Raw genomic sequence first — 11,430 nt, 5'->3', positions numbered from 1 at the left:
CCCATCTATAGCTATAAATTTTTGAGCACTGATTTCAGTGTATTCCACATGTTTGAGTATGTTGTGCTTTCCTTTTTATTCATTTTAAAGTATTTTCTAACTTCTTGTGATTTCTTCTTTGACCCATTGGTTATTTAGGAATGCATTATTTAATTTAATTTTATGTATTTTCCAAGTTTCCTGCTGTTTTTGATTTCTAATTTGATCCCATTGCGGTTAGAGAACATAGTTTGTATAATTTCAATCCTTTTAAATTTATCAAGGCTTGTTTTACAGCTTAGCATGTAGCATATATATCTTAAAGTGTGTTCTATCAATCTTTGAGAAGAATGTGTATTCTGCTGTTATTAGGTGGGATGTTTTAAGAGGTCTATTAGGTCTGATTTTTATAGATGAGAAAAATGAGATCAAAATGGGATTAGTGGATTATTCAATGTCACATATCTAGCTGGTTGCAGATGTTGAACCATTAGGGTGAATCATGTGAAATTACCATTCTTGAATATCAAAACTATTGATTATCAGCAGTTTTTTAATAGTTCAAACTTACAGAACCTAAGTCTTCTGTCTTTTAGACCAGTGTTCTTATCACTGAACTAGAATATTGTAATTAGGATAGGCTGTGCCATATAAAGTATATCCCCTGAAGTACCCTTTGCTTAACACAATAAATACTGATTTCTTGCTCATCTTATTCTATGCAGGCACTGCAACTTTTCTCCAAATGGTTACTTAGGGACCACAGCTGCTTCCATTTTGGGTCTGCCTTCTGGAACACATGGCACATTTGGGGGGAAGGAAACTTCAGGATCATATGGCATGTTCTTAAGGGTAAGTCCTATAGGTGGCTTAAATCACTTCTGTGTACATCTCATTGGTCCAGTCACATGGCCCAAACCTACTCTGTGTGGGCATCTTACTTCCCATATAATTTTCTGTCCTAAGCCAAGTACATTGAAAGTGTAGCCTAACCTGACAATGGAATGTGTTTGTAGTCTTTTCTCATCTCAAGAGTTCAACACCTCTTTGGGTTTTTTTTCTTTCATTTTAGGGATATTTAAAGTATATTTTCAACAATTCAAAATGTAGGTCTTAAAAGTGTCTCTGGCTTAAAATATGAAATGAATTTCCTTGGTGTATTTTTCCAAATATGAAGTCCTATCATATTTTAGTGAATTTAGAATAAGTTATTAATAAGATAAAACATCCTTCCATAGTTAATATCTGAAATTTATAAAGAACTCATACAACTTAGCGCCAAAATACCCATACAATCCAACTTAAAAATGGGCAGAGGACCTGAATAAACACTTCTCCAAAGAGGACATACTGAGGGCCAATAGACATATAAAAAGATGCTCAATGTCACTAATCATAAGAGAAATGCAAATTAAAATCTCAGTGAGGTATCATCTGACACCTGTCAGAATGGCCATCATCAATAAATCAACAAACAACAAGCGCTGGTGAGGATGTGGAGACATGGAAACCTTTAGGCACTGTTGGTGGGAATGAAGACTGGTGCAGCCACCATGGAAAACAGTATGGAAACTCCTCAAAAAACTAATAAATGGGACTGCCTTATACATACTTCTGGGTATATATCTGAAGAAACCCAAAACACTAATTCTAAGGAATATATGCATCATTATGTTCATTGCAGCATTATACAATAGTTAAGATATGGAAGCAACCCAAGTGTCCATCAATAGACTAGTAGGTAAAGAAGTGGTGGTACATATATACAATGGAATATTACTTGGCCATAAAAAGAGTAAATCTTACCATCTGTGACAGCATGGATGGACTGAGAAGGTATTATGCTAAAAGAAATAAGTCAGTCAGAGAAAAACAAACACCATATGATTTCACTTATGTGTGAAATCTGAACATAATAAGTGAACAAACAAAATTGGAACAGACTCAGAGAAACAGAGAACAGACTGATGGTTGTCAGAGAGGAGGTAGATGTGGGGCTGGGTGAAAATGGTGAAGGGATTAAAAAGTAAAAATTGTTAGTTACAAAATAGTCACAGATGTAAAGTACAGCACAGAAAATATAGTCAATAATATTGTAATGACTATGTGTGGGTGTTAAATGGGTACTGGAAATATTAGGGGAAACACTTTGTAAAGTATCTGATTGTCTAACCACTATCCTGTATACCTGAAACTAACACAAAATATTAAAAATAAAAATAATATAATAAAAAACCATAAAGACCATAATAAACTCATTGGAGATTTTCTGAGGGCCAGAGCATGGAACCCATCCTGTTTCACTCAGCCACCTCCTGGTAAAACACACAACAAACAAACAAAAACCTTTGAATTGCCCAGCCATTTATAAAGTGGAAAGGGAAATCAACTTGTGTGGGTTTGTATAACCCTTGCTTCAACAACATGTCTACTGAGAAGAGCCCTCTAATTAACTGGAGTTCTAGAACTTTGTGCAGTTCTAGAACTAGATAAGGATGCCTGCTTGTGGCTCTTTTAAAGTCTTAAACTGGGCAAAATCTAAACTCTGGTAAGCTTTTCCTCCTATACCCACCAAGCAAGCCAAGTGCAATTTTTCAGAGGGCTCAGAAAAAGGAACTGGGATATTCACTCCCTGTATGCAATTTATCATTACTTTACAGTCCAGGGTGGCTGACAAGTAATTTCCAAATCCACTTCTTTTAAAGAAATCCCAAGGTCAGTGGCTGGTATCCACTGAGATAGAATGAGAAATAGGAGGGTCGGTATTATGGGAACTGGCTGACATGGAGAAAGCAGGAACCTGTCCTGGGCAACATGGAGAAAGCAGGAACCTTCCATGGTAGGCAGGTAGGAGTTGGGGAAGAGGCAAGAAGGAAAACAATGTCCACTTATAGCACCAACGCTAAAGGACTCCAAATCTGTAAAATGCTAAAGAACTAAGGAGAAGTTTATAAAATCTCAATAGCACAGAATGTTCAGAGGAAATGGCAAATTCCTACTCTTGTAGGATGATGGTTCTCCATATAACCTGTGCCCCTGTAAGAGGCATTTAGGCTTCTCTAAAGGTATCTATTTGATTAATGCACAGGTTTGGTTCAAACAGATGGCACAAGTTTTGGGTGAGTGGTTAACTTCTGTCATTCCCCCAAATCACCTCCAGTCCAGGCACCTCCAGCCTTGACTTTAAAGGTACACACTCGGCAACTGTGGAAGGTAAAACGATCTGGTGTAGTCTTCTTTTAGCATTCATAATTAGGGTTTCTTTTAAAATAGCAGTTTTCAAATGTTTTGGTCTGAGGATCCATGTACAGTTCTTAAAAATTATTGAGGAACCCAAATAATTTTATTAATATAGATTAAATCTACCCATACTTATAATTGTTTTAAGAAATTTAAAACAATTATTCATTAACTCATTTGAAAATGATAATATCCCTCTTATATGTTAGCATAAATAACATATTTTAAGGAAAAATTATTTTTCTAAAACAAAAAATAAGCATTCTTTTCCTTTCTGTAAATCTCTGTAATGACTCACTTAATAGAAGATGACTAGATACATATCTTTGTTTCTGTGTTCAATCTTTTGCAATGTTACTTTGGTCAAAGAATATGAAGAAAATTCTTCCTTGGGCAGATAAATAAAAAGAAAAGAAGTATTTTAATAATATTTTCAGGAAATTTTGGGTATTTTTCTTTAACACTACACCCAAACTCAACAAGTGGTAGTTTCTTCAAGTTTAGTATAATGCAGAATCCACAAACTTATTGATGAACTCCTATTCTGTGACATTAAAATTCAGCAGCTCAGTGTGTTTTCCAACACCAACAACAATTTTCTGATTCACCAGATACAAGATGAATGAAAATCCTTCAATTAAATTCTATTCTGACACCACCTAGAGACAGCGTCAGACTCCACAGCTTCCAGGGCTCAGTCCCACTTCAGATGCCAGTCACAAATATTGGGTCCTCACACTTCTGTCTGGATTGGCTATAAATCAGGTGTTTTCACAACCTTCCTTTCCTCAGTTTTGATTTTGCTAGACAGGTTCATATAATTCAGGAAAACAGTATACTTACTATTTTATTATAAAGAAAGAAACTCAGGGACAGACAAATGGAAGAGATTCATAAGGTGTGGGGGGTGGTGTGCGAAGAGCTTCCATGCCCTCTCCACATGGTTACTCTCCCAGCACCTCAATATGCTTACCAACCTGGAAGCCCTCCAAACCCTGTCATTTAGGTGTTTTTATAGAGGTTTCATCACATAGGCATGATCAATTATTAACTTAATCTCCAACCTCTCTCCCCTCCCAGAGGTTGAGGGAGGTGGGGCTGAAAGTTCCAGGGTCTAATTAAGGTTTGGTCTTTGTGGTGACAAGTCCTATCTGAAACTACCTAGGGGCCCACGTAGAGCTCCCCCATCAGAGCAAAAGATGCTCCCAGGAAATTCCAGGGGATTAGGAGTTTTTGCCAGGAACCAGGAACAAAGACTGAATATTAGAACAAAAGATGATCCTGTCAACCCTATCATTTGGGACATTACAAAAGTTTTAGAAGCTCTCTATCAGGAGCTGGAAAAAAGGCCAGATACATATTCTTTATTTTGCCACAATCAGTCTATCAGTATACCATTGTATATATAGTTAGCATGACCATTGACCATTGTTTTCATCAGAAAACCTTTAAATACTGGGATGCTGTCAAACTCACAGTGGCAGATGCAAGTTTTTCAAAAGTTTGAATTTTCACTTGAAAGCCTGAATCTTACCAGTGATGACAAATACTATCAATTGTTTTCCTTGAAATGACAGGCCCACCGCATTCATTTTGTAGAAAATGTCTGCCAAATACCTAAGTTTGTGAAATCAGTTTGTCAGTTCTTTCAAGTAAAAATGGTGTTCCATTAAAAACAGAGCTGTTTTGCATTGCTAACCGTCGTCTAAGAGCTCTGCCTGTGGACAACCCCATACCTGGGTATGCAGCAGGAGTGCTATGTGCCTTGCCCCTTCCATTCCAAGCGGACGTTCTTCAGTGACACTTTGAGTTTGCCGGTTTGTCTTTAAATGCGTGGTGATGATGAATGCAATGACTACCCAGTCCATTTTGTTCCGATGCTTGGATTCCTGCTGTGTCATCAGTTTTACCCTCTATTACTTCTGTACCATCAGAACAAATGCCTGAATGCTGAAGACAACTAATGTCCTAGTATTATTATGAAAACAGTTTTGACATTGCAATTTCTCTAAAAAGATCCAGGAGACCTCCAAGGGCCCACAGATTACACTCTGAGAACCACTACTTTTGAAACTATCCTACTATAAAAACTGACTACTAAAATTTTGCCGAAGTTCATTTATAGAAACAAAAGGGGGACTGGAATAATTTGGAAAAACCCTACGAAAAATACTCAGTTACCCTAGTCACCAAGGTATATGTGCCTAGAAAGAACTACATCTTTTAATCTAGGGTCTGGCACAAATAACACCTTTTTATTACATAAAAATATTTTCCTACAAAATCATAAGCATGTAATTCTGTAACATAACAATATCACACTCAAGCACACTAAAGGACATTTTAGGTGAAATGTTCAAATTGCTATTCATCTCATGTGAGACATTCACATACCCTACCAACCACACTCAATGGCATTACTTCTGCCAGACCCTGTATTTGAACATTATCCTGGGAATGCAATACATGATAATAATAATGAAAGCAGCTTATGTTTGTTGTAAAGTTTACTATGGTGGGGAACTCTGCTTTGTACTTTAAGTGCAGTATCTCTATATTCTTTTTTTTTTTTTAAGATTTATTTATTTATTTATTTATTTACTTATCTTTAGAGGGGAAGGGAAGGAGAGAGGGAGAGAAACATCAATGTATGGTTGCCTTTCATGCATCCCCTGCTGGGAACTGGCCTGCAGGGAACTGGCCTGCAACCCCAGTATGTGCCCTGACTGGGAATCGAACCGCGATTGTCTGGTTCGCAGGCCCGTGCTCAATCCACTGAGCTACACCAGCCAGGGCAGTATCTCTATATTCTTTAGCAAACTCTGAGGTAAATACTATATAATATCCCCATTTTCTAGATGAGGAAACTGGGGCACAGCACAATAAAAGAACTTGACAGGGTTACAAGACAGATGTGGTGGAACAAGAATTTGAGCCCATGTGGTCTGAATCCCAGAGCTTGGACCCTGAAATCCTGCATAATATTCCATGTCACAACACGGTCCAAATGTCTCATGTTGACCATGGCGCTCAAAGAAAGGACTAACTATGACAATGATATTTAGGCCAAGCAAAATGTCTTATAATTTTAAGCAATGCTGGTTTTAATTTCACGTTAAAAGTGAAATCCTGAAAGGCCAAGTCCCATCGATATTATATTTACCTCACTGAGGGAAAAAACCAAGAGGGTAGGCAAAAAAAGGGGGGGCGGTTTTCTTGAAAGCTTAACAAAAATATATGTGTATGTATTTTTATTACTGTATTTGCTAAATAGATATGTAGTTAGATATTTAACAAACATGTAAGTTATATCAAAACAAAACGAGTTTACTTTTTCCAGTGCAATCAACTTCCGACACTTTTGGAAGTAACTTCAGTACCAGGCTCTAAAATCCTACTGTCTTACCCACCTCTGCAGGTTACTAGCATGTTATTGTCTGTCAACTGTAATTGAAAGCATTTCTAAAGTTTTTAAAGTTATAACTCCACAAGGCTGTGCACCGTCCTAGCCTCAGTTGTTTAGTAATCAACTCTACCTTGCCAACAAAGTTACATCCCCCAAATGGCCAGTCGAGAGCGTCTCAGCAAAGAACAGAAGGCCCTACTTTTATTAGGTAAGCAGGCACCCCATTTTTCCAAGGTGATTTTGTTTGTGTTTTTTTTTTTTCTCTAGCACCAAACCTGTGTTCTGGTTGGAGACCTGGTGGGAGGTGGTTTGGTCACACTTCTCTGGGTAATTTCCTGGGGTGTAATTCATTTTCATGCGGAGGAGGGAGCACAAGGCCTGCACCGACATCCGGCACCGAGGACACACCTTAGGAGACCAGGCCCCAGGGTGCCTCTACCACTCTACCTCTGGCCTCTTCAGCGCCTGCCCGCGCTCCGGACCGCTCGTGCACGGTGGGACGGCGGGGACGCGCGGTGGGGCAGGCGGCGCGCAAGGCGGGACAGGCGGCGGCCTGCGCTCCACGGAGCGGGCGGCGGGGACGCGCACAGCCTGCAGGCGGCGCGTACGGGCGCTCGGGGGCCCGCGGGCCGGGCCGCGGCGGGTGGTGGCCTCGCCCACCGAGAAGGCCTGGCGCCCAGGCGTCCTCTTTCCGGCGCCTTGGCCGCATCTTTCCAGGTTTGGTGGGTGGCGCGGGCCCTCAGTGGGGCGGGCCTCCCGCGTTCCTGGACGCTGGACCCGCACCCATGGTCCCCAAGCCTGCGAGGCCGCGCAGAGCGTTGCCTCAGGGCTGCGGAAGGGCTTCGGCTCCACGGAGGGTGAGCTTGGGGAAGGACGGGGGTGGGTGGGTGGATTCCACAGATGCCCACACCCCGACTCCCATCCCACCCGGTGGAAGGAAGGAGCGAGGTGGGGGTACCGGTTTTTCTTTGCGAGCAGCCTCTCAGTGTGTTTGGTGACTTGAGGACCTCCCTAGTTGGCGGGATTAATGGGAAGAACGTTCCTCATGTTAGTTATGCAATGAGGCGGCGTCCTCGCCAGGGATGCTGGGCTGGCTGGAATTATGGACACTCGATGTCTGTAACTTATTTCTTTCATCCTTGGCCGAGATTTTGCATTTGTAATTGGGGGCGGAAATAGGCAGAAAATGTTCCCCTTGGGTGCAAGAAACATGCAGAAGAAAGGGACCAAGTGCAACCTTCCCTAAGTGTGCAATTTTGGTGGGTGAGCGGGAAGGGATGGTTGCAGATGCATGTCTCCTGCTAGACAAGCTCCGAGTGCTCTCAGCTCTGATTTTGACAGTGCAAAGGCCTGTCAGAAGTTGAGGTTGAAGCATACATTTCTGCAATACTGGCTGGGAAGATGAACCGGGTTTTCCAAAGCTGTTGTTTCTGTTTTCCAAGTCTGCTAGAAGGGGCTGGCCGTGAATAGAAAGCAGCGCGTCCAGGTTTTGGTTAGCTGAGCAGGAGCCCCGTCATAAAGGGGTTTTTGTCTGAAACACCCAAAGTCTGGGGCTTTGAGCCATGAAGAGTTGGGTATTGGTCAGTTTTAACTGCCAGGGTGAGAAATGTCTCAGACATTTTTAAAATTAGGCAGTTGAGTTTAGGTCCTGCTTGCTGGTCTCCAGCACCTACCTACCCTTAATCTTTTTCAGTGACTGGGTTTAAAGAGAAAAGACACAAAGAGAAAAGCGGTTTTTTTTTTCCTTTTTCACCCTTAAAATGAGTCCATATTGGGTTAAGATAGAAAGAAAAATCTTTCCACCTTTGCTCTTGACCCTAAAAGAAAGAATCTCCAAGAAATAGCCTAGAGAAAAATTCTTCCCTTCCCTGGAGGGAAAACTGAAATGCTTACAAAGCTTCTTTCCTTTCCTTAAAGGAAAGAATTAGTAAATATCCTAGGCCATTTGTAGTTATAGGCAGGTCATTTTTCAAATGCTTGAGGTTATACAATAAAAAGGTAGGAGAGTTAGAAATGGAAAAAGGGGGAGAGTTGAATGCAGGGCCTTAGAGATTGCAAATGCCAAGAGAGTGTTTTCTCCTGATACAAGTCTGAAAGAATCTGGGTACAGAAAGCTTAATCGTTCAGTCTTCGTGACATGAAATTGCTCTTAATTTTCACATCAAGTTCTGAAGAGCAGACGGAAGCACAGCTAGACTGCTACATGCATCCCAGGCAGCTGGGCAGTATTGTGTGTTAAATTAGTTGTATGTTTATTATCTCTCTACTTCCATGAGTTTGACTTATTTCCAGTTATTCATTCACAATAGGAGGACCTTTGGCTAGAATTTGCCAGGATGTAAAAGCTTGAAGAAATACAAAACCTAGAGAATACCTTGCATTGGAAGATTTGATCATCTTACACAAGAATTCTTTATCTGATAGCAAACATATAAAATAGGTATAATAGGGTTTGATTATTTTTACTATGAAACATATTTAATTTCTAATACTACCTTGCAGAACAGTCTTTTAAACAGCTAGCTCTTTTGATACATTTAGAGTACTTGAAATCCAAATATTACCCACTTCTGTAAGAGACCTGTTATGTAAAATATGCTTGAATAATTAAAGTGGTTAACTCTTCCCAAGTATAAACCAAGTTGTGTTAAGTAAGTTAATCTTGTCCCTTTTAAGCACCCTCTTGGTGCTTTGGGGTTTTTTTATTTATCCTATAAGTGGCTAGAGGAAGCAAGAACCTCAGGCAAAGTAAGTACTACAGGGAAATGCTGCCCCCAGGCCTCAGAAGGTAAATGAAGGAGAATGTGAGCTCACTAGTTACTTGAGATTCATGTCATTTAGTATTTTTACTGCCTCCTTTCTTGCTCATAGGAAGATTTTAAGGAAATTAAAACTGTTCGAGTGTGTACACATAGCCTTAAAAGAAATGTTTTCTTAAATATAATAATAGGAGCAAGCCTGAACTGGAGATTAGTTGAATTTAGTACCTACTAAGAGAAGTGCCTGACATGCAGTGAGCCCTACACAGGTATTTACTTATTTGCTCATTATTGTTATTCATGAGAATCTCTCTTAACCTCACATCCATCTTGTGTTAGAACACAAGTAACTATAGATGATCAATCGTCTAAGGTGGTAAATCATAACGATGATGGACAAGCAGACAAAAATAATTGCTGAACTTAGATGGAGAGAAACCCTAACTATGAATCTAAACATCATAGCGATCATAATAGAACTTTATGAATGCATATGGAATATTTTATTTTATTAAATTGTGATTTAACAATTTTCTTGATTAGATAAATATATTTTACTTAAAACTCAAAAAGTATGAAAAGGTCGGTTTGTTTGTAGTATGTACCTCCTTACTTCAGCCCTTACCTCTCCAGTTTCACTTATCCCTGTGAGTCCTCCCAGGGTTTACCAGTTCCTTACTGTACATCACTGGATTATTTTCATAAAATTTCCTTTAGTGTCTGGATATGTTTTGGAAGCATATTTTAAAAACTGAACACTGGACACATGATCTTTTCCCTGGGGTTTGTGTGTGATGGGGTGGGGACCCAGAAGGCTCCATCTCAGTAAAGACACAATCCTTCACTGGGGCCCCAGCCTTCCTCCCCTCTTGCTCCGCCCATGAGGGACATGGGCCTCCTTGCAGCCCTTGGGATTCTGGGATCCCGAACAAGCTCTTCACCCAGGTGGTGGTGTTATTTGTTTCCTTGCTCTGTTCTGCCTCTTCTCGGCATCATGCCCTCCCAGAGGTACTCCCTTTGTCCCTTACTCATCTTTGTTACTACCAGTGGCATTGAGTGTCCTGTACAGTGGGTATATAGGATTATACCTATATGACCCTGTACATTAATGGCTCTGTTTGTTTATGACACCATAAGAGTAGGGAGTGTATATTGCCTTACATGTCCCCAGGGCCTAGAAATACTCCTGGCCTGGAGTGGGCACTTGGTAGATATTGCTGAATGAATGACATTTGGGAAAAAGCTGTTTTAAACAGTTAGATGGGCTTATTTACCACAGGACTTTTCAGAACCCTTAATAAGCAAATGTGTATAGCAGAAGTGGAGCATGGCAGGTGGGAGTCAAGCTCTGCAGCACAAATACAGAAAGGCTTTGTGCTTTTGGGTGACAACTCAAACACGGGGGTGGGGGAGCCGCTGGCAGGATTGCGATTGGCAGCTGAGCAAAATGGATTTACAAGCATCATTTTGAAAATGTAGGGGACAGAGGATTTGTACCAAAAAAAAAGATGGGAATACAGGCTTACCTTATTTTATTGTGTTTTCTGTTATTGCACTTCATAGGTGTTGTGTTTTTTATAATTTGAAGGCAAGCCCTTCCACCCGCAAAAGTTTATGACTCACTTTATTTCAGTACTCACTTTTTGAGGTGGTCTGGAGCTGAACCCAGACTACCTCCGAGGTGTGCCTGTAGTACCAAACCCATTGTTATTAATTACCAACATGTAAAATGTGTATTTTCTTTTAGTTTAGAGAAAGGGAGAGAAACAGAATAGGATTTCTTATAGGTTCATTCATGTTCTTGCTTCCCTGACCCTGCTTTCCCCATAAAGTCTTAGGTCCCTTAATTACGAGTTCTGCCTTATGGATTTTAAAGAGCTCAACTCTGACTTGAGTTTAGATCCTGCCTTCTTGACACATGAAAATCTCCTTTAATGAGAAAGCTCTGAAGATGGGTATGCTGGGATCAGGGCAACACACTGCGACCACAGGGACCTGGGCACACTCAGGTTTGCCATCATTAGCGGCAAGAGGCATTTTGGGAGT

General features: G+C 40.5%; 1 protein-coding gene across 3 annotated transcripts in view; it reads left to right on the top strand.

Moving 5' to 3' along the window:
- Positions 1 to 6,996: 6,996 nt before the first annotated feature.
- Positions 6,997 to 11,430, top strand: part of CHST10 (carbohydrate sulfotransferase 10) — a 31,585-nt gene continuing 27,151 nt past the window's right edge. The window contains exon 1 of one of the 3 annotated variants that reach the window (XM_053664629.1): positions 6,997 to 7,119. The gene's annotated coding sequence lies outside the window, so the exon portion shown is untranslated. The other 2 variants (XM_053664628.1, XM_053664627.1) reach the window with 2 other exon arrangements.

This window comes from Artibeus jamaicensis, unplaced genomic scaffold (assembly GCF_021234435.1).
Source record: "Artibeus jamaicensis isolate MK-2021 breed Jamaican fruit bat unplaced genomic scaffold, CSHL_Jam_final contig_384, whole genome shotgun sequence".
Classification (NCBI taxonomy): Eukaryota; Metazoa; Chordata; class Mammalia; order Chiroptera; family Phyllostomidae; genus Artibeus; species Artibeus jamaicensis.
Note: the sequence above shows the minus strand (reverse complement) of the source record. Positions and strands in the feature narration are given on the sequence as shown.